This window comes from Cetorhinus maximus, chromosome 12, assembly GCF_964194155.1.
Source record: "Cetorhinus maximus chromosome 12, sCetMax3.hap1.1, whole genome shotgun sequence".
Classification (NCBI taxonomy): Eukaryota; Metazoa; Chordata; class Chondrichthyes; order Lamniformes; family Cetorhinidae; genus Cetorhinus; species Cetorhinus maximus.
The window spans coordinates 2688159-2709914 of NC_135890.1; the positions used below are offsets into that span (position 1 = coordinate 2688159).

Below are 21756 nucleotides of genomic sequence, written 5' to 3' on the forward strand. Positions count from 1 at the left end.
CTTCATTTAGCTGATTCTTCAGCTCCTCTGACTCCATCTTGTATCTGTTGGCTTCCTCCTGGAAACTTGAACGTTGTTGCATCTTCTCTGCCAACATGGCTCTTCAGTTTGTTCAGCGAGATGTTAAATTCTTCCTTAGAAAATGCTGGAAAAACTCAACAGGTCTGACAGCGTCTGTGGAGAGAAATACAGAGTTAACGTTTCGAGTCCGTATGACTCTTCTTCAGCACTAAAGAGAAGTAGAAATGTGGTGAAATATATACTGTTTAAGGGGGGTGTTTATTTCTCTTTAGTGCTGAAGAAGAGTCATACGGACTCGAAACATTAACTCAGTCTTTCTCTCCACAGACGCTGTCAGACCCGTTGAGTTTTTCCAGCAATTTTTGTTTTTGTTTTTGTTTTTGTTTCAGATTTCCAGCATTCGTAGTATTTTGCTTTTATCTTAGTGTTAAATTCTCCCTGTTTCTCTTTATACTTTTCCAGAGGCACAAACTTGGACCTGAGGGGTCCTTGTCGTGTGTGAAGGTCTTTCAACAGGTTTTCCTTTTCTTTGTGAAGCTCACTCACTTCATCTTGAATTCTGTCATTCAGCAGAGTCTCCTTGGATTTCTTCTGCTGTTCTTCCATGTCGTTGTTTAAGACAGTCTTCACTTCTTCAGGTTGCTGAGTGCTTACACACTCCTTTTTCATTGTTTTGCAGTCCTTGGACTCTCCAGGGTCTTCTTGCCTTGTTCCCTTTTCCTCTCAGGAACTCTTCCTGCTTCCTTTTGAAATCTCACTGGCTAATCAAGGTTAATTTCCCTCAACCAATTTTGACCTAAGAGGCTTGGTCCTCTACCTTCTAGTACCATCATGGGTAGATGTGCTATGATGAACTGCTACTCTGGTGATACCTTTTAACTGCATTTCTTTGCCCATGTACTTTTTCAACTTGGCAGATGTTTGTTCCAAATTTAATTGTTGATCACCTTTATTTAAATATCTGAAAGTGTGTCCTCCTGTTACAGTGGTAGAAGCACCAGTGTCTACTTCCATTTTAAGGGTTTAACAATCACTTGCGCTGTGACAATAATTTGCTCTGTCTTCCTAACTTTCATGTTGAATAATGGATAAATGTCAGGATTGGTTGTTTCCGGCTCTTCTACTCTATAGGCTTCATTAGACTTCATTTGTTGTTTGGAAGCCTGTTTAAATCTCACTTTGCACTGTCTCATTATGTGTCCACTTCTGTGCCAAAAATAACACTCTACTTTTTAAAATTGCCAATCGTTAAGACTATGGTTGTTTCCACACTGATAAAAATTAGTTTTTTGACTTTGTTGCTAAGCTGTGTCCTCTCATTTTTCAGCTAGCGGGGCTGTTTCCCGCTTCCCAGAAGAGTCTCAGCTTTTTGTGCCACTTTCAGCTGATTGTCCCCGCCCAACAAGGAGAATGGCACCATTTTGCGCCCCTTGAACCACTTGTGAATCCCTTGCAGCGCTTTCTATGGCAAGCGCTATTTCTAAAGCTTTCTAAAAATCAAGATCCACTTCAGCCAGCAATCTCCCTGCACGCCACATACCAAACGATCCCTGAGCATGTCATCAGGGTTTCACCGAAATCACAATATTCCATTAGTTGTTTTAATTTTGCCAAGTAGGTAGCAATAGTCTCCCCCAAACTCTATTTTGTGGATTGAACCTGAACCTCTGCATTGTGACTGAGGGCTTGAATTGAAAATATCGCTTAATGTTATCTACTAATTCAGTGAAGGTCTTCGAATCTGGGGCACTGGGAGCCGTCAAGCTTCAAATTGAACTGTAGGTCTTGCTCCCACAAATACTCAAGAGAATTGCTCTCCTCTTTTCCTCCCCTGTGATTCTGTTGGCTTGAAAGTAGAACGCAAGACGTTCTATTTATAGTGACTAATCATCTGTGGCTGGCTCAAAGGGATCAATTCTGCCAACATGTGGCATTTTGGATGAGTATATCTTCTTTTCCTTTTAATGAACTTAGATACTTTACAATCGCTGGGCGAGGTACAGCACCGAATCTGATTTACCCTTGTCGCCAGTTTGTTATAGAGTTGATCTTCCAGACAACTTTTCTTAGTGGACACATTTATCTTTATTTACAAGACAGCGACAGCAACTACATATGTGCATCACACCCCATAACTGAAGAAGAACTCCCTCCTAGAGGTTCCCCGTGCTGCTAACTCATTGGTTTACACAGATCATGTGAGCTTGCAACACAGGATTATTCTTAAAGCTACAGTCCCACGGTTAACAAAACCATAGTTATTACTTAGGCTAATCAAAAATCTCAATATAATGGTCCATTTTAACCCTCTGATATCCTAAATGTTAAAAAAGTCCAAAAATGTTTCATGTTAGACTTGTATTGCAATCAGAGAAATCTTAAACTGATGTTAGACAAATACCTGGAGGAAATTTTACACATCACAACTTTAGAATGCTTGGTAGTTTAAATTACTCTGAGAACTGTGGGTTAATACCCACCTAAACTACTTAGCTTACACACAAAATTGGCAATATAACTGTAAATAAAAATAATTTTAATGCATCCCCATAAGTATTCCATGCTGGAACTGGTTATGTTGAGTAATTAGTCTGGAATTGAATTAACAATAACATGAGCTATGTCACATAAGGGTATTTTCCCCTTCACTCTGTTTAAAGCATGGTGTCACAAATCCTTTCCATTGGCTTTTTTTCCCTTGCCTTCATCCCTACATACTATCAATTAGGTTATTATATCAACGTCATTAACCATCGCATCTGTTCTGATGATGCTACCTTCAAAAACAGTTCCTCTGACATGTCCTCCTTCTTCCTTAACCGAGGTTTTCCACCCACGGTCGTTGACAGGGCCCTCAACCGTGTCCGGCCCATCTCCCGCGCATCCACCCTCACGCCTTCTCCTCCCTCCCAGAAACATGATAGGGTCTCCCTTGTCCTCACTTATCACCCCACCAGCCTCCGCATTCAAAGGATCATCCGCCGCCATTTCCGCCAACTCCAGCATGATGCCACCACCAAACACATCTTCACTTCACCCCCCCTGGCGGCATTCCATAGGGATCATTCCCTCCGGGACACCCTGGTCCACTCCTCCATCACCCCCTACTCCTCAACCCCCACCTATGGCGCCTCCCCATGCCCACGTAGAAGATGCAACACCTGCCCCTTCACTTCCTCTCTCCTCACCGTCCAAGGGCCCAAACACTCCTTTCAAGTGAAGCAGCATTTCACTTGCATTTCCCCTAACTTAGTCTACTGCATTCGTTGCTCCCAATGCGGTCTCCTCTACATTGGAGAGACCAAACGCAAACTGGGCGACCGCTTTGCAGAACACCTGCGGTCTGTCCGCAAGAAAGACCCAAACCTCCCTGTCGCTTGCCATTTTAACACTCCACCCTGCTCTCTTGCCCACATGTCTGTCCTTGGCTTGCTGCATTGTTCTGGTGAAGCCCAACGCAAACTGGAGGAACAGCACCTCATCTTCTGACTAGGCACTTTACAGCCTTCCGGACTGAATATTGAATTCAACAACTTTAGATCTTGAACTCCCTCCTCCATCCCCACCCCCTTTCTGTTTCTTCCCCCTCCCTTTTGTTTTTTCCAATAATTTATATAGATTTTTTTTCCCACCTATTTCCATTATTTTTAAATCTATACCTGTAATGCCCTGTCAGTCTTTCCACCCCACCCCCACTAGAGCTGTACCTTGAGTGTACTGCCATCCGTTCTTAATTAGCACATTCTCTTAGATAATATCACCACTTTCAACACCTCTTTGTTCCTTTATCTGTGACATCTTTTGATTATCTGCTCCTATCACTGCTTGCTTGTCCCTACAACCACCACCCCCCCAACCAACTTCTCTCCCCCCACCTTAAACCAGCTTATATTTCACCCCTCTCCTAATATTACTCAGTTCTGTTGAAGGGTCATGAGGACTCGAAACGTCAACTCTTTTCTTCTCCGCCGATGCTGCCAGACCTGCTGAGTTTTTCCAGGTAATTCTGATTTTGTTTTGGATTTCCAGCATCCGCAGTAGTTTTTTGTTTTTATCATTAACCTGTTAACTATTACAGGATAACAAGTTAGTGCACAAAGATTTTAATGATTAAAATGTGAGTTTTCTTTCAATTTAGCGGCACTACAATGGTATGTATAATATAATAATATTATGTACAATAGTATGTGTGATTCCTGTTAACAACTATCGAACAATCAGGTTAGTTTGATAAATCAGTTGACTACAGTTCCCCTATTTGAAAAATCTTGCTTGCTTTTATTTTCATAAAAGTTGAATGTACAAACTAAAAACACAACAGCTAAAAAGGGAAGTAGGTAAATTGGGAATTTAAGTTATTGCTGAAGAGAGATATGCAGTCAAAGCTTTTCATCTTGTACTCATCAGGACAAATTCGCAAGAACACCAAATCTCAAAGGGAAGAACAATTTATACTGCATGAGACGAGGGTGCTGATTGGTTGGCAAGCGGACTCTCATTGATAAAGGCATTGCCATGGAAAATGCACCAGGGAATGGTTAACTGCCAAGTTTTTGTTTAAATTCAACCAGGCAAGTCAACTCTGGTTGGTCAAGGCATTGCCATGAGGAATGCACCAGGGAAAAGCTGTCCCCCAAGTTTTTGTTTAGTTGAAAATGATGTGATGCATGTACATGCTCTTTTTATTTGCAAAGTACAGGGCCCTGTGTGTATGAATATATGTAGCTTCTAGCACACATAATCAAGCCACACTGTGAACCCAACTGATAATCTTAAATTGCTTGTTAGTGTAATTCTTAGCACAATTGGGATTGTTTAGTAAGTGCAGTCCAATTGCAAAATTGCATCGAATGTTGGGCACTATGTTCTGAGTTTAGGAAGTCTGGACTGTTGAGTACTGTCAGTACTTTGCATGTTGCAGACAGCCAATGGGGTATGCTGTTTAACATGTTTGCAGTGACTGAAAGGGCTCCATTTGTGTCCTGTTTATGGGAAACATCACTTTTTGTGTGGGACATTTCATTATTTTTTTGCTATGTCATGTGGTTACAAAATGTGTGTCTTTTGAAATCCTGAAAATAAATTTTGAATTAAGTTGCATTTTTCTTAGACAGTGACATAGCTCCCTAAATGTGCATTGTAGTACATAGCTTCTTCAATGGCCCAGATAGCAGGATACTGGTTTATACCTGTTACTCCTCACTCGAGCTCTTAATATCAGCAGTGCAAAGAATGAGGCAATAACTAGTGTATTGGTGTCAGGAGAGATCAGAGTATTAATCAGTACAGCTTCTGCTCAACAGATCAAAGGTTGGTTAGTCGAAGCTTGGAATTAGGTGATCCAGCTGCTATCTTTATGAGTAAATTATGCATATAAATCTAAAGAGAAGAGGGGCAATGAAAATGCATTAAAATTGGGAAGCAGATCAACAACAACTTGCACTCAGCTCTCACACGGAAGAACATCTCCAGTGTCCTTTGTAATAGGAAGAATGTGATACCTAAGGATAGGGAAATGAGTGACAGGGCTCCACTTGGAACACCAAAAGAATATTTGCTGTGCAAACTTGTACAAAACAAACACAAGCAATAATGACTAAATAGATACACTGAGCAAATAAGATAATGATTGGCTTTCACTTTGATAGCCTTTCAAACATACTCATACTCTGGAAGGCAGCTCCTTTTCCTCTGGGTCTGGCTGCATAGGTCACAGCTCAGCTCAATGGTATATTCCAACCAATACAATCTCTTGGTCCAACTATAGACGTCGCTAACAGCCACGCCATGAACCATCAGGCACACATCGATCCCTTAGCGTCTACTCCAAAGCTGCACTTCTCCTCTCTTTACAAAGCTACTTGGTCCTACCCAATTCTCTAGAACCCCTTCTTATCCTCTCTAAAATTTAGAACTACTTTCTCTTATTAAACACAACAGACTAGATCTTTGCAGCTGTCAGGTCAGCTTCTCTTACACACATACTTTTGTCAAAAAAATACCAAAACCCACCAGTTTTCCTTTTAGAGCATCGCTCCACCCTCAGCAATTTTCTCCACAGAAACCTCAAGGCTTTCTTTTCAAAAGTTAAAGCATGCTTTGTAAACACCCACAGGCATCCTAAACCAAACCAAAAGTAAACAACCCCAAATTCATCTTAAACTTAAATCAAAATTCTATATTCTTGACCTTTAATATAAACCACAATATAGACAGTTATAATAATTCCAAGTTTTGTAATACTTCAAAGTTATTGCAATAAGCAACTGAAACAAAGGTAGAACATTAAGATTAAAGTTATCAGCACATTATAAGCTGAACAAATGAGCAGAGCCCTAATGACTTCCCAGCTACAACATCCAATAAAATGGAAGAAGCATAAGTACGCTTTCCTATTTACAAAAAGATTATTTTAAATCCACAGTAAAACTGCATAGGCTGAAACCATAACTGCACATTATTAGTAATTAATGTGATGCATTGTTTTAACATAAATGGATTAATGCTTCAGTTATACCAGTATTTGTGAGGGGTGTGCCATACCTTATCAGATTCCGTGCTGTCTGTTCCATAAACAGATTTTGCACCACTTAAATGTTCATACTAGTCAATAATTACTTATATAATAGCATAAGCCAGAGAATATAATGATCCATCTCCTTTGATGTACAGACTGAATAGTGTTTATGCCCTCACTTGGGCTTCAAAAATCTTTCAGTAGGCAAACTGTTCACACTTTAGATCTTTATGGTCAGATGTTAAACTCAGGCCTCCTCTGCCATCTCAAGGTGGATTTAAAAGATCCCTCTCCACTGTTCAAATAAAAACACAGCGGTGTTTTCCCGTTGTACAGGCCAATGCTTATCCCTCAACCAATATCACTTAAAAAAATATATTGTTTTATATCTCATTGCTGTTTACGGGACTTTGAACAGAACTTGGCTGCCACATTTAAATACACCAGTTAATACACATAATAAATATTTCATTGACTATGAAAACTTTTGTGAAATCCAAAGAAAATGGAAGGCACAATATAAACACACACTCTTTTTCAGTGAGCTGCGGTCAGAAGAAAACATAAATCTGTTTCCCCATAAAGGTTATGATTAGATTCATTGAAAACAATCAGTGAGCATGCCTTCTCGTAATGCAAAATATGTTACACCTCACCACCTTGATGAATCATCTTCTCATTCATTATTAACTGCAGTGTGATTTCAGCCCAATCTTTGTATTAAAACCTCTTATGCATATCAAAAAAAAGATAAATCTTTAGAGAAAAATGAGAAACCTTTATATGAAACAATGCAAACGCTTGAGAATCTGTTATTGAAAAGTTAATGGTGCAATCAGTCTGCTGCAAAATTAGACTGTGATGTTAATATTTGTAACCAATTTGACTGACCTTCATTACTCATCACTCTATCCCCTCTCTTTACTGTCATCTATGTATTTGATATTTCATTTAAGCGGCTCAATCAGAAACACGATCAATAACAATTCAATCTATATTTGTTTTGAATCACTCAAACCTATGCTTCTGCTACTTTTGCCAATTTAACAAAATGAAACTTTCTATGATTTTACTGCAAACTGATAAACTCAATTTTTTTTGTTGGGAATATAATATAATTCCTGAAAATAATTCTAAAAATTGCATTTTTTGCAGACCAGTCATTCTTGATAGAATCGTGTTTACAACTTGGGAAGAGTGCCAGTAACCACAGCAAACAGTTCCAGCCAAATACTAAAATACCTTGTACAGTACCCTTCCCTCTTCAACCAGGCTGAAAAGTCTGAAAACTCTAGCCACATATAAACATGGACATGGCTCGAGTGAAACTGGATAGTGACATTGCCAACAGAACCATGTAGGACCTGATGGTCTTCTCTCTTCAGCTGACTTTGTAATCACTTGCGCCTTAAGTAGTGGATCCCATGTTATTTACACAAGTCTTCTTAAGGTTGTTTCAGGTGGTGATTGTACAAACAATTAATCTTTCTCACAGCTTAGTGACAGATCTGTTAAAGAGAAAGTTAAGTCTCTATGAAGCTGAATGGATCTTCCTGTTTATTTATCAACTTGCTACAATTGCCTTTATTTCATGTTTGGTTACGCATGGCTCCGAGAGTTGAAAGGACCGAGCATTAGTTTGCTAGGAAAGCACGACAGCATAACAATGCCATGGTTGTGTCAATGGGATTTGGGTGCTCCCTGGGTTAAGCAGGGTCGAAGACTTGACAAGTTAAAGATAAAATAAGCAGAAAGCTTGAAACAATTATGAAGTATTTTGCTACGTTTATGATGAAATAACCATGTTGAAAGTAAGGTATGTTCAAGTTTTACACAATGTGAATGGCGTTGGACCACCAACAGTGGCTGAAGAAAATACTCTGCTATGGATTTGTCTAGTATCAGTGCAGTTTGTTATAGTTAATGACCCAGGCATTCAAGTGTGATATTCTGTTGTTTGATTTTAAAGACATTTTGTTCCTTTCAATAATTTTTCTGCAGTTCCATCAATCTCAAAATAATTCACTTTTTTTTGGGAAAAAACAAATCACTCCATATAGTTCCTTTACAGCTTTAATTTTCAGCACCATAGACATTAACTTGTGATTGATGGAAAAAAAGAATGAAAGCTGTGTGGAGTCTGACCTCTGAAATACTGTCAAGTAGAGGACTTCATCATTCTTCTCTCTCTGCGCTCTGAGTTGAATGTAGGTCTCAAGAGTTGAAAGGACAGTTTAGTGACAGAGTGACAAACTACTCATTCCCTGGTTTTCAGTTGAGCTATTTGATGTGCTGTCCCTCTACAGGGATGCACGAATTAAACACTCTGGTCACTCTGCACATAGAAGTTTGCTTCATGCCTGCTTTGGAAACCATGGAGAAATGTTTCCAGGAAGGAAGCTGAGGTGCTGATGGGTTGCTGAGTGGGAGTTGGGAAAATATGAGGTGATCCAATGAAGGAAAGATGCCAACAATAAATGAAGCCATTCTGTATTTGACCAGTGTTTTCTGAAACTTTAAAAAATCATGAAAAATTAATCTGTTGTAAATTTAATTGTCCAGAAATGAACACAATTTCAACACTAAGCCTACATAGAATGGGTGGTCACAATTATTTTGAAAATCCAATAGCTTACATTAAAGAAAGAAATATTATTTATATCACAAGTGGATGTCAATTCTGAAGTACATAATTTGGCAATGCCAAATCAAATTATTTTATTTTATTCATTGACGAGGTGTGGGCTTCGCTGGCTAGGCCAGCATTTATCCTTAACTGCCCTTGATAACAGGGGAATTTATAATGGGGAACAAAGAAATGGCTGACCAACTAAATACATACTTTCATTCTGTCTTCACAAAGGAGGACACAAATAACATACCAGAAATGTTGGGGAACACAGGGTTTAGTGAGAGGGAGGAACTGAAAGAAATCAGTATTAGTAGGGAAATGGAGAAATTGATGGGATTGAAGGCCGATAAATCACCAGGGCCTGATAATCTACATCCCAGGGTACTTAAGGAAGTGGCCCTAGAAATAGTGGATGCATTGGTGGTCATCTTCCGAGATTCTACAGACTCTGGAACAGTTCCTACAGATTGGAGGGTAGCTAATGTAACCCCGCTATTTAAAAAGGGAGGTAGAGAGAAAACAGGGAATTATAGACCAGTCAGCCTGACGTCAGCAGTGGGGAAAATTCTAGATTCCATTATAAAATATTTAATAGCTGAGCATTTGGAAAACAGTGGCAGAATCGGACAGAATCAGCATAGATTTACGAAAGTGAAATCATGCTTGGCAAATCTCCTGGAATTTTTCAAGAATGTAACTAGTAGAGTTGATGAGGGGGAGCCAGTGGATGTGGTTTATTTGGACTTTCAGAAGGCTTTCGACAAAATTCCACATAAGAGATTAGTGTGTAAAATGAAAGCTCTTGGGATTGGGGGTAGTGTATTGAGGTGGATAGAAAACTGGTTGCCAGACAGGAAACAAAGAGTAGGAATAAACGGGTCTTTTTCTGAATGGCAGGCAGTGACTAGTGGGATACCGCAGGGATCGGTGCTGGGACCCCAGCTATTCACAATATATAATAATGATTTAGATGAGGGAACTAAATGTAATATCTCCAAATTTGCAGTTGACACAAAGCTGGGTGGGAGGGTGAGCTGTGAGGAGGATGCAGAGATGCTTCAGTATGATTTGGACAAGCTGAGTGAGTGGGCAAATGCATGGCAGATTATATAACCAGTGAGGTTATCCACTTTGGTAACAAAAACAGGAAGGCAGATTATTATCTGAATGGCTATAAATTGAGAGAGGGGAATGTGCAATGAGACCTGGGTGTCCTCGTACACCAGTCGCTGAAGGTAAGCATGCAGGTGCAGCAGGCGGTAAAGAAGGCAAATGGTTTGTTGGCCTTCATAGCGAGAGGATTCAAGTACAGGAACAGGGATGTCTTGCTGCAAATATACAGGGCCTTGGTGAGTCCACACCTGGAATATTGTGTGCAGTTTTGGTCTCCTTATCTGAGGAAGGATATTCTTGCTATAGAGGGAGTGCAGCGAAGGTTTACCAGATTGATTCCTGGGATGGCGGGACTGGCATATGAAGAGAGATTGAGTCGGTTAGGATTATATTCACTGGAGTTCAGAAGAATTAGGGGGGATCTCATAGAAAGCTATAAAATTCTAACAGGACTAGACAGGGTAGATGCAGGAAGGATGATCCCGATGGTGGGGGAGTCCAGAACCAGGGGGTCACAGTCTGAGGATACGAGGTAGACCATTTAGGACTGAGATTAGGAGAAATGTCTTCACCTAGAGAGTGGTGACCCTGTGGAATTCACTACCACAGAAAGTAGTTGAGGCCAAAACATTGTATGTTTTCAAGGAGGAGTTAGAAATAGCTCTTGGGGCGAAAGGGATCAAAGGATGGGGAGAAAGTGGGAGCAGGCTATTGAGTTGTATGATAAGCCATGATCATAATGAATGTTGGAGCAGGCTCAAAGGACCGAATGGCCTACTCCTGCTCCTATTTTCCATGTTTCTATGTTTCTTTACAGCATCACGGGGGCAAAGTGGGAAGAGGCGATTACAGTGGCAGGAGGCTTTTGTATATTGTAAACACTAGCATAGACCAGTTGGGCCAAATGGCCTGTTGTTGTGCTGTATGTTCTATATAATGATATTTTTGAATGCATTTATGATGTTGCCATACATGACAACCTGAGCTTCTGCACTTCCATAGCAATTTCTCCTAAATAACCACACACTTGTACAGTGGCTACGCGGTTAGAAGACAGACCTTAAACTCATTCCACAGAGTAACCTAATGAACAACCTGTAACTATATAGTGACACTGTCAGTTTACATAGCAATATTGAATGGGAAATATTTGACATGAAAATCTGCAATCATGAAGGTTGACAGAACGCAAGGCCAAAAGTTATGATAATTGAAAATATGATTTGTGCAATTTTTTTATTAATTCATGGGATGTGGGCTTCGCTGGCTGGGCCAGCATTTATTGCCCATCCCTAGTTGCCCTTGAAAAGGTGGTGGTGAGCTGCCTTCTTGAACCGCTGCAGTCCATGTGGTGTAGGTACACCCACAATGCTGTTAGGGAGGGAGTTCTAGGATTTAAAGTGCTTACCTCAACAAGGTTTTAAATACATGAACAGGTTTATTAACTATATTAACTTGTTATCAGATCCAAACTTACGTTATAGTCAAGTGGGACCGGGAACTAGAGGTCCCAGCATGCCCCGGGAGTTTCCACACACGCGCAGACCAGGAGCAGGTGATGCTCGTGCGGTCTGGCGTTCGGAGTTCTTCGGGCCAAGGACAAGGGCCCAGTGCACCTGCGTGAAGGAAAGAAAAAGAAGCGACACAACAACCCAGATCATGTGACCGGGTGTGGAGCATCACAACTTTAATATACAGCAGCCAGCATTCTCCCAGACAGGGAACAGGGAGAGGGGAAAAGGAGAGGTCCCAAAGATAGAGAGAGAGAAGCAAAGTAAGAGGCTTCAAGTAGTAAAAGTGCTGCAGGTGGCTGGCTTTAATTAATGAGGGCTCAGGAGAAGTCCTGCAGATCTGAGATAGGAACATACATACGTACAAACATACCAATTAGGAGCAGGAGTAGGTCATTCGGCCCCTCAAGCCTGCTCCTCCATTCAATAAGATCATGGCTGATCTGAATGTAACCTCAAACCCACATTCCTGCCCACCCCCGATAACCTTTCACCCCCTTGTTAATCAAGAACCTATCCAGCTCTGCCTTAAAAGTATTCAAAGACTCTGCTTCCACTGCCTTTTGAGGAAGAGTTCCAAAGACTCACAACCCTCAGAGAAGAAAACTCTCCTCATCTCTGTCTTAAATGGGAGACCCCTTATTTTTAAACAGTGACCCTCTAGTTCTAGATTCTCCCACAAGAGGAATCATCCTCTCCACATCCACCCTGTCAAGGCCCCTCAGGATCTTAAAGGTTTCAATTAAGTCACCTCTCACTCTTCTAAATTCCAGTGGATACAAGCCTAACCTGTCCAGCCTTCCCTCATAAGACAACCCGCCCATTCCTGTTATTGGTCTAGTAAACTTTCTCTGAACTGCTTGTAACGCATTTACATCTTTCTCTAAATAAGGAGGCCAGTACTGTACACAATACTCCAGATGTGGTCTCACCAGTGCCCTGCATAACTGAAGCATAACTTCCCTACTTTTGTAATCAATTCCCTTCACAATAAATGATAACATTCTATTAGCTTTCCTCATTACTTGCTGTACCTGCCTACGAACCTTTTATGATTCATGCACGAGGACACCCAGATCCCTCTGAATCGCAGAGCTCTACAATCTCTCACCATGTAGATAATAAGCTTCCTTTTTATCTTTCCTGCCAAAATGAACAATTTTACATTTGCCCACATTATACTCCATTTGCCAAATCTTTACCCACTCACTTAACCTATCTATGTCATTTTGTAGCCTCCTTATGTCCTCTTCACAATTTATTTTCCTACCTATCTTTGTGTCGTTAGCAAATTTAGCCACCATTCCTTCGGTCCCTTCATCCATGTCATTTATATAAATTGTAAAAAGTTGAGGCCCCAGCACTGATCTTTGTAGCACACCATTCGTCACATCCTGCCAACCAGAAAAATACCCATTTATGCCTACTCTCTGCTTCCTGTTAGCCATCCAATCTTCTACCCATGCCAATATGTTACCCCCTACACCATGAGCTTTTATTTTCTGCAATACCTTTGATGTGGCACTTTATCAAATGCCTTCTGGAAATCTAAGTACAGTACATCCACTGATTCTCCTTTATCCACAGCACATGTGACTCAAAGAACACCAATAAATTGGTTAAACATGATTTCCCTTTTACAAAACAGTGTTGACTCTGCCTGATTGCCTTGAATTTTTCTAAGTGCCCTGTTATAAAATCTTTAATAATAGTTTCTAACATTTTCCCTATGACAGATGTTAGGCTAATTGCCTATAGTTTCCTGCTTTCTGTCTCCCTCCCTTTTTGAATAAAGGAGTTATATTTGATATTTTCCATTCTAAATGAACTTTGCCTGAATCTAGGGAATTTTGGAAAATTAAAACCAATGCATCAACTATCTCACTCAGCATTTCTTTCAAGACCTTAAGGTGAAGTCCACCAGACCTGGGGATTTGCTCAATACCACTTCCCTTGTGATTGTAATTTTCCCAAGCTCCTCCCTCCCTTTCGTTTCCTGATTTACAGTTATTTCTGGGTTTTACTTGTATCCTCTATAGTGAAGACCAAAGCAAACTACCTGTTTAATTCATTCATTTCCCTACTTTCCATTATCAATTCCCCAGACGCACTCTCTATAGGACCAACGCTCACTTTGTTAACTCTCTTCTTATTTAAACATCTATAGAAACTCTTACTATCCATCTTTATATTACTAGCTAGCTTTCTCTCATACTCTAATTTTAACCTCATTGATCTTTTTGTCATTCTTTGCTGTTCTTTATAGTCTTTCCAATCTTCTGACCTGCCAACTGCCTTTGCGCCATTATATGCTTTATCTTTAAGCTTGATGCTGTCTTTAAATGTTTTAGTTCACCACGGATGGTGGGCCCTCCCCTTGGAATTTTTCTTTCTCACTGGAACATATATATTGGGCAGAATTTTACATTCCACGGACGGATGCGGGCCTGACCCAATCGAGAGTAAATTAGTGCACGATGACATGGGGCGAGTGCCCCGACATCATCGCGCACTCGTGCGATATTTCAGTTAGCAGGTGCACGCGAGAGCCATCAGTGTGCCCGCCGACAATTGAGAGGCCTATTAAGGCCATTAGTCAATTAATTTAAACCTATTTCTCACTGCCTGTCCAACCTTATGGTTGGTGAGCAGGCGAAAAGGGCAGGCGGCCTTTGCATTTTTGAGGAAACATCATCCATGGGTGGGACGAGGTTTCCAACAGTAATTTAAAGAAAAATTAAATTTTGAAACATCATTTTTACTATGTCCCTGTTCATGTGACTGAGTCACATGTGGGGACATGTTTATTTTTAAAATCTTTATTTTTCATTTTAAAATTTTAAAATTTTTCCAGCACCCCCCCTGCGCACGCACAGACTTTAGCGCTCACACTGCTCCCGTCCCCACCCTGACAGCACTGAGGCTCTTAACGCACGTTTCACGCTGGCTTCCCGTTAATTGGCCAGCCTGACTGAAACTGCGGTCAGAGTCCGATCGCGGGCAGTGGTCCATTTCACAGCCGTTCCATTGCCCGCCCAACGCGCCGAACCGACAAAGGGAAAATCTTGCCCTTTCGACATGCAAAGAGGTGTCCCCATAGATGCTCGCATCTGAGCACGTTTGACCCCAGTCTGGCTTATCCCAATGACAATACTCTCTGTGAGAATGCTCCTGTCATGGAGATGCGGTGGAGGCCCTAATGCTCGCTTGATTGCAGGAAGGTGATGGCAACATGCAGTGAGGACACTCCATAGATCTTCACATAGCCTCTATGTCTGACTCCTGTCTGGCCGAGGGCAGCTCACTTGTGCTCCATGATCAGGGCCATCTCAGAGACGCATCCATGAAACTTTAGACACATCTGATGCTGTGTCCGCCTTCAGCACCTCAGCCCTTCAGGAGCTGGTGCACAGCATCACTGGTCACAGATGCTGGTGTGATGGGGGCCAGCCCCATCTTAAAGGTGCTGAGAGCACACAGAGAGAGAATGAGGGAACTCTGTGGCGCCTGCCCATTACATTCTGGCAGCAATGACCAGCACCAGCGAGGTGCAGGCATCAGTAATGTTTCCAGGGAGTGTGAGGCTGGACCATCACTTTGGTCTGAAGGCTGCACAGACACAGGGAAGAGGCCCTGGACTGAGACACTTGCCCTTTATCTTGTGCAGAAAGGTTTCACATCTGAGTGACAAGAACACTGCTCATCAGAACAAGGAGCCATAGGCAGGGAGACATTCTCAGGAGTTTATTGACAATAGTGAACAGTTTGTATAAGTGATTAACACCCATGGCCAGGCTGTGCAACTACTTTTATCTAACTGTCCTAACCCTGCCGCTATGTCTTGGTTCTCCCTGGACATCCACAGTGGAGGTGGAGGCAGCCTGCTGACTGAGACGCCCTGTCTGTGATGACCTTGGTGGGCATCCTCTGGAGGGCCAAGACCTGGAGGACCCCAGCCTGCTTTCGGGGTGCTGCTGTGTGGCAGTGACACTGTCCTCGGCCTGTGAAGCAGGATCTGCAGAGATTACAGGAAGATAGGAGTCAGATGGGCCGATCACTCCCAGAGTCACCTGGGTGGATGGGCCCGGGGTGTGCACCTGCTGATCCTCCTCCCTATGGGTGCCCGAGGGCCCCTGGCTGACTCCATGAGCGGAAGGGTTAGCTGGAGTGAGATCGAGCTGCCCAGTATCTCTCTCGCGTACACGCTGTTGGAGGCCAAATATAGCATCAGCGATGGAGTGAAGCCCGCCCAGCAGCACAGGAGAGACATCCTGGACCAAGGTCTCCATGGAGGCCGCCATCCTGCCAGTGTTGATCTCGGTGCGTTGCAATGCTGGCGCTATCACCTCAGCCTGAAGACGGACGGACTTCTCCATCGTGCCTTGCAACCTGAGGAGTACAGCGGACATCCCTTCCTGATGTTCCCGAGTTTGCCTTTGCAGCTCCAGCAACTGTGACATGACCGAGTACCGAGGCAACATTCTGGCCTCCAGCAGTCCTCCGAGTGCCGGGGACCTGGGAAGTCCCTGCCTCCACCTGCTGTGGATCAGAAAGTGTGATGTGCTCACCATTTGCTGAGGTGTGTGTCTCTGCGCTGGTGGAGGGTGTGGGTGAGGCTGTGATGGGACTTCAGGGAGGGTGTCTTCAGATTCCTCTTCAGAGGTTTCTTCGGAGCTTGATTGGAGGCCCTGGGTCATGGACTCTGTCGGCTGTTTGGCAGATGCGCCTGCGAAGGCAAGGGGAGATAATTAGTGCCTGGCAGTGGCCTGTGAAACAAGACACATCACTCACAGCCTGGTTGTCTGTTGGATGTTGCATTGCTGGATCCTCACTTGGTAGAGCAGCACCAATCTCACTGTCAGTACACGACTGGTCCAGATCCTCACCGGCCAGCTGGATGCCTCTGTTTTCAAATTCTGTAAAAGCTTTGATTTCTGGCATCCCTCCACCTGTCTGCAACCTTTGCCTCCTGTTGTGAGCCAGTTTTCTTGCATGGATAGAGATGGGGAGAATGTGTCAGGACTCCTGCCAGGCCAGATGATAAGTATGCCTGGCCTGTGTGGGTGGTGAATGGTCCCATGGACGCGATGAGGACAATGAAGGTGTGTGTGAGAGAGTGAATGATGATGTCCCTTGAACTGGCAGTGAGTGAGGGCCCTGTGGGTGTGTGATGGGTTTGTGAGTGTGTGAGTTGGGAGTGATGAGAAGAGTGACTTACCCTGGCGGAACGGAGATCATCATTCATCTTTTTGCAGCACTGGGCGGCTGTCCTCCTCTGCAGGGCGTTGGTGCTGACCACCACTGCCCCCGCCTCCCAAGCCAGGTTGGTGACGTTGCCCCATCCTGCAGCCAGAGTGGGGGTAGGGCAAATCCCGTCGGGCATCCACAGCATCCAGCAGTCACTCGAGGGGCCAGTAGCCGAAGCAGGGGGCTGTGGTCTTTTTGCCTTTCTGGCCATGTCTCCCAGACAGCGGTGGTGAGCTGGTGGCAATGAGTGCTTTGCTGGCGGCTGCTTTTTAAAGATCGCGGCCAGCGTGATGCAATGCGGGGTGATGGCGAGCGGGCGAATGAGAGCCCACCCGCCATGGAAAAGGCGTGTTTCCCAGGAATGCATAAATAATGAGGAAGGCTCAGGAAGATTCTGCGTGAAAACCCACCACTTTCGTCGGCGGGTAGGGCACCATTTTACCTGCCTACTACCGCACTTAGTGCAATTCTGGGAAAAATCCCCCCAGAGTTGGAGTTGAAAGTACATGTGTAGTTGCTGCTCAGTATATTGTAAATAAACTTAATGTTTCCACCCAAGAAACATCTGCAGATCAACTCTAACATTAACAGTACTTTGGGCACTCTACAACAAACTGGTGACAAGGATAAAACAGGATTAAACAGAAGAAAACAAATGAGAAAGAAATCGCACTGTACCTTGCCCAGTGATTGCAAGTAGCAAGATCCTTTAGAATTGAAGAAGTTATTCCCTCTCAAAATACCACAATTTGGGAGAATTGATCCTTTTGAACCATCCACAGATGATTGGTCTCAATACATAGAACGCCTCATGTTCTTTTTCAAGCGAATGAGATTACAGGGGAAGAGAAGAGGCAACTTGTACTCCCACAAGAGGGTACTTGTGGGAGCAAAACCTACAGCCTGATTCGAAGTTTGAAGGCACACAGTGCTGCAGATTCGATGAATTGGTGGACCTCGTGAAGGGTCATTTTCAACCAAAGCCCTCAGTCATGTTGCAGAGGTTCAGTTTTAATTCGTAAAATAGAGCCTCAGGTGAGGCAATTGCTTGCTACCTGTCAAATTTGAAGCAGCTAACGGAACATTATGATTTCCGTATGACTCTGAACGACATGCTCAGAGATTGTTTAGTGCATGGCATGAAAGAGGAATCTATTCAGAAAAGATTATTGTCCGAGGTGAATCTGGATTTCAAGAAGGCACTAGAGATAGCGCTGGCCATGGAAAGTGCTGTAAGAGATTCAAAACCAATACAGGGGGCGTAAAATGGCGCCGTCCTCCACATCGGGCAGGAAACCTCAGCCGAAAGAGGCACGAAAAGGTGAGACTCTGCCGAGAAGCAGGAAGCAGCCCCCGCTAGCCGAAGAATAAAGAAAAATAACTTAGCAGCGAGATAGAATAACTTTAATGGAAGTGAAAACAAGCAGTCTTTTAACGATAGGCAATTTTAAAAAATCAAATACTGCTATTGTCACAGAGATGGACATATGATGAGGCAGCTCAAGGAAAGATTGAAGCTGGCTTGTAAACATAAGAAGAAGCCCAATGAAATCTACAATGTAGAAGAGCCTGAAACAACAAATTCAGACATTTACTGGTTATTTAATCTGAAAGTTGGAAAGACAGAACCAATATTTGTCACAGTGAAAGTAAATGGCAAACCTGTTAGAATGGAAATGGACACAGGAGCTTCCACTACAGTAATTGGGGAACATACCTTCAGATATTTGAAAAATGGTGAACATCAATTAAGTTTAGGAGAAACAGCTGCCAAGCTAAAAATATATAGGGGTGAAGACGTTCAAGTAAAAGGCATAAGCAGAGTAACTGTCCATTATGGAAGCCAATCAGCAAAGCTACCCTTGATGGTAGTAGCAGGTGAAGGGCCAAGCCTCCTGGGGCAAAATTGGTTAAAGGAGATTAAGTTAGAATAAGCTGAAATTTTCCAGTTGAGAGCAAGTGGGCTACCAGAGATACTTAGAAAGTATGTCACTGCCTTCAAGGATGAACTGGGGAAAATCCAGGGCCCGGAGGCCAAGATTCCTGTGGGTCCGGAAGCAACCCCTCACTTCATGAAGTTGAGACCAGTGCCATACGCACTATGAGAAAATGTCGACATTGAACTGAACAGACTAGAGAAACAGGGCGTTATACAACCTGTTCAGTTCTCAGAATGGGCAGCACCCACAGTCCCCGTCCTTAAACCCCACCAAAGCATCCGAATTTGTGGAGACTTCAAACTAACGGTTAATAATGTAGTAACGCTAGACAGGTACCCCATTCGAAAAATTGAAGACCTGTATGCCAAAAGGGAAGGAGGGACAATGTACACAAAGCTTGACATGATTCATGCTTATCAACAACTAGAGTTGGATAATGCCCCCAGAGAATTTGTCACAATTAATACCCACGACGGGTTGTACCAATATACACGATTGCCTTTCGGTGTCTTCACTGCTTGTGCCATCTTTCAGAGAACAGTGGAAAGTTTACTGCAGGGACTGCCCCAGGCTGTAGTCTATTTAGATGATATATCGGTGACAGGATTCGCTGATAAAGAGCATTTGGCAAACTTAGAAGAAGACCATAAGACCATAAGAGGTAGGAGCAGAAATAGGCCATTCGGCCCATTGAGTCTGCTCTGCCATAGTAAGACTTCCCTATTTTTATACTCCATTCCCTTTGAAATAAAGCCCACATTTTATTTGCCCTCCCTATTACCTGTTGAACTTATATGTTACCTTTGTGGGATTCATGCACAAGGACCCCCAAATCCTTCTGTGCTGCAGCTTTCTGCAGTCTTTAATAATATAAATAATATCTAAATAATATTCAGCTTCCCTATTCTTCCTGCCAAAATGCATAAAGTCACATTTTCCCACTTTATATTCCATCTGCCCACATTTTCCCACTTTATATTCCATCTGCCCACATTTTCCCACTTTATATTCCATCTGCCCACATTTTCCCACTTTATATTCCATCTGCCCACATTTTCCCATATTATATTCCATCTGCCTTAAGTCTTAAAACATTTCTTGCAAGCTGGAGTGAGTCTGAAAAAAGAAAAGTGCACTTTCCAAGCGAAGGAGGTAATCTATTTGGGTCACTGGGTAGATTCACAGGGCCTCCGGTTGAGGAGAAAGTGAGAGCCATAAGAGAGGCACCTGCGCCAAAGAACGCCTCAGAGCTCATATCATTCCGAGGAATGATCAACTATTATGGGCGGTTCTTACCCAATTTGTCTACAGTGTTGCCCCCCTGCATTCTCTACTCAAAAACAACCAACGTTGGTCTCGGGAGGTGCCCCAGAAAGAAGCTTTCATAAAGGTGAAACAATTGTTGTACTTGTCCAATCTATTAGTGCATTATGACCAGACGAAGGAATTGGTGCTGACACATGATGCATCTCCCTACGGAGTGGGAGCAGTGCTCTCTCATCGGATGGAAGATGGCACGGAATAGCCAATAGGTTACGGTATCAAGAATGCTCACCACAGCGGAAAAGGGATACTCACAGATAGAGAAAAGTCTGTCCATTATCTTTGGTGTCAAGAAATATCACCAGTATGTGCACGGCCGCCATTTTACAATCGTTTCAGACCACGAACCATGGTTAGGGTTGTTTATTGAGGACAAGTCTATACCACCATAGTTTCAGCAAGAATACAATGATGAGCCTTAATCTGGCAGCACACGAATACACTTCTGTATGTAGGCCTGGCAATCAGTCGCAAACACCAATGCCTTTGGTCATTGCCTTTACAAGAAAATAATGAGCACATTCCAGTTCCACAGGAACTTGTTTTAATGTTAAACTTCTTAGATTCCTCGCCGGTATGTGCTCGACAGATCAGAGACTGGACAAGTTGGGACCCAGTCCTATCTCAAGTGAGAACAAGTGCTACATGGTTGGTCACAGGAGCCCATATCTGACGAAATAACACCGTGTTTCAACAGAAGACATGAAATAACCGGCCATGATGGCATTTTATTTTGGGGTGCATGAACGATAGCTCCTCCAAAGGGAAGGGAGATGCTTTTAATGGAACTACACAGTGCCCATCCAGGAATTTACAGAATGAGGACCATAGCAGCTGTTATCTAAAGGGTGATTCAAATGTTCAAGGCAGGTATGAAAAAGCTAACTCGCGATTCCTTGGCAACCAAGCAAGCAGACTTTCTTTTTCATTACAGGACTACCTCTCACACAACAACAGATGTCACAGCTGCTGAGTTATTGTTGAAACACTGTCTCAGGATGAGACTGAGCTTAATAATGTCGAATTTAGCGGGGAAGGTGGAAAGGAGTCAGGGAAGCCAGGAAACTAGCAGAGTCAGGAGAGGAAACTTACCGTGGGAGAGCCGGTGTGTGTGAAAAAAATTTGGGGAAGGACCAAAGCGGTTATGGGTGAAATAAGTATGGTGACTAGACTTTTATCTTACCACATGGAGGTGGAAGGCCGGATCATCCGTAAACATGTTGACCATTTAAGGAAGAGAGAGAAAAATCATCAAGATATGATTCCCATCAGTGATCATGACTGGGTCTGCGTTTCCTGTTGAGGATATTCAAACCAGGACAGATATGTCTGATGTTCCTGTAAGAGTTGAGGATACAGAACTGCAAGTACCACCGAAGCACCTGATGTTCAGGCAACTCCGGAAAAGGAGGTTCCTGACAAAGAATCTGAAGTTGTGGAGCTGCGATGTTC

The 21756-nt window shown here is 42.9% G+C and overlaps 1 protein-coding gene across 3 annotated transcripts in view; it reads right to left on the reverse strand.

The window, feature by feature from the left end:
• LOC144687166 (semaphorin-3D-like) overlaps positions 1–21756 on the reverse strand; it is a 380732-nt gene that overhangs the window by 320095 nt on the left and 38881 nt on the right. The gene's annotated exons all lie outside the window — the stretch shown is intronic.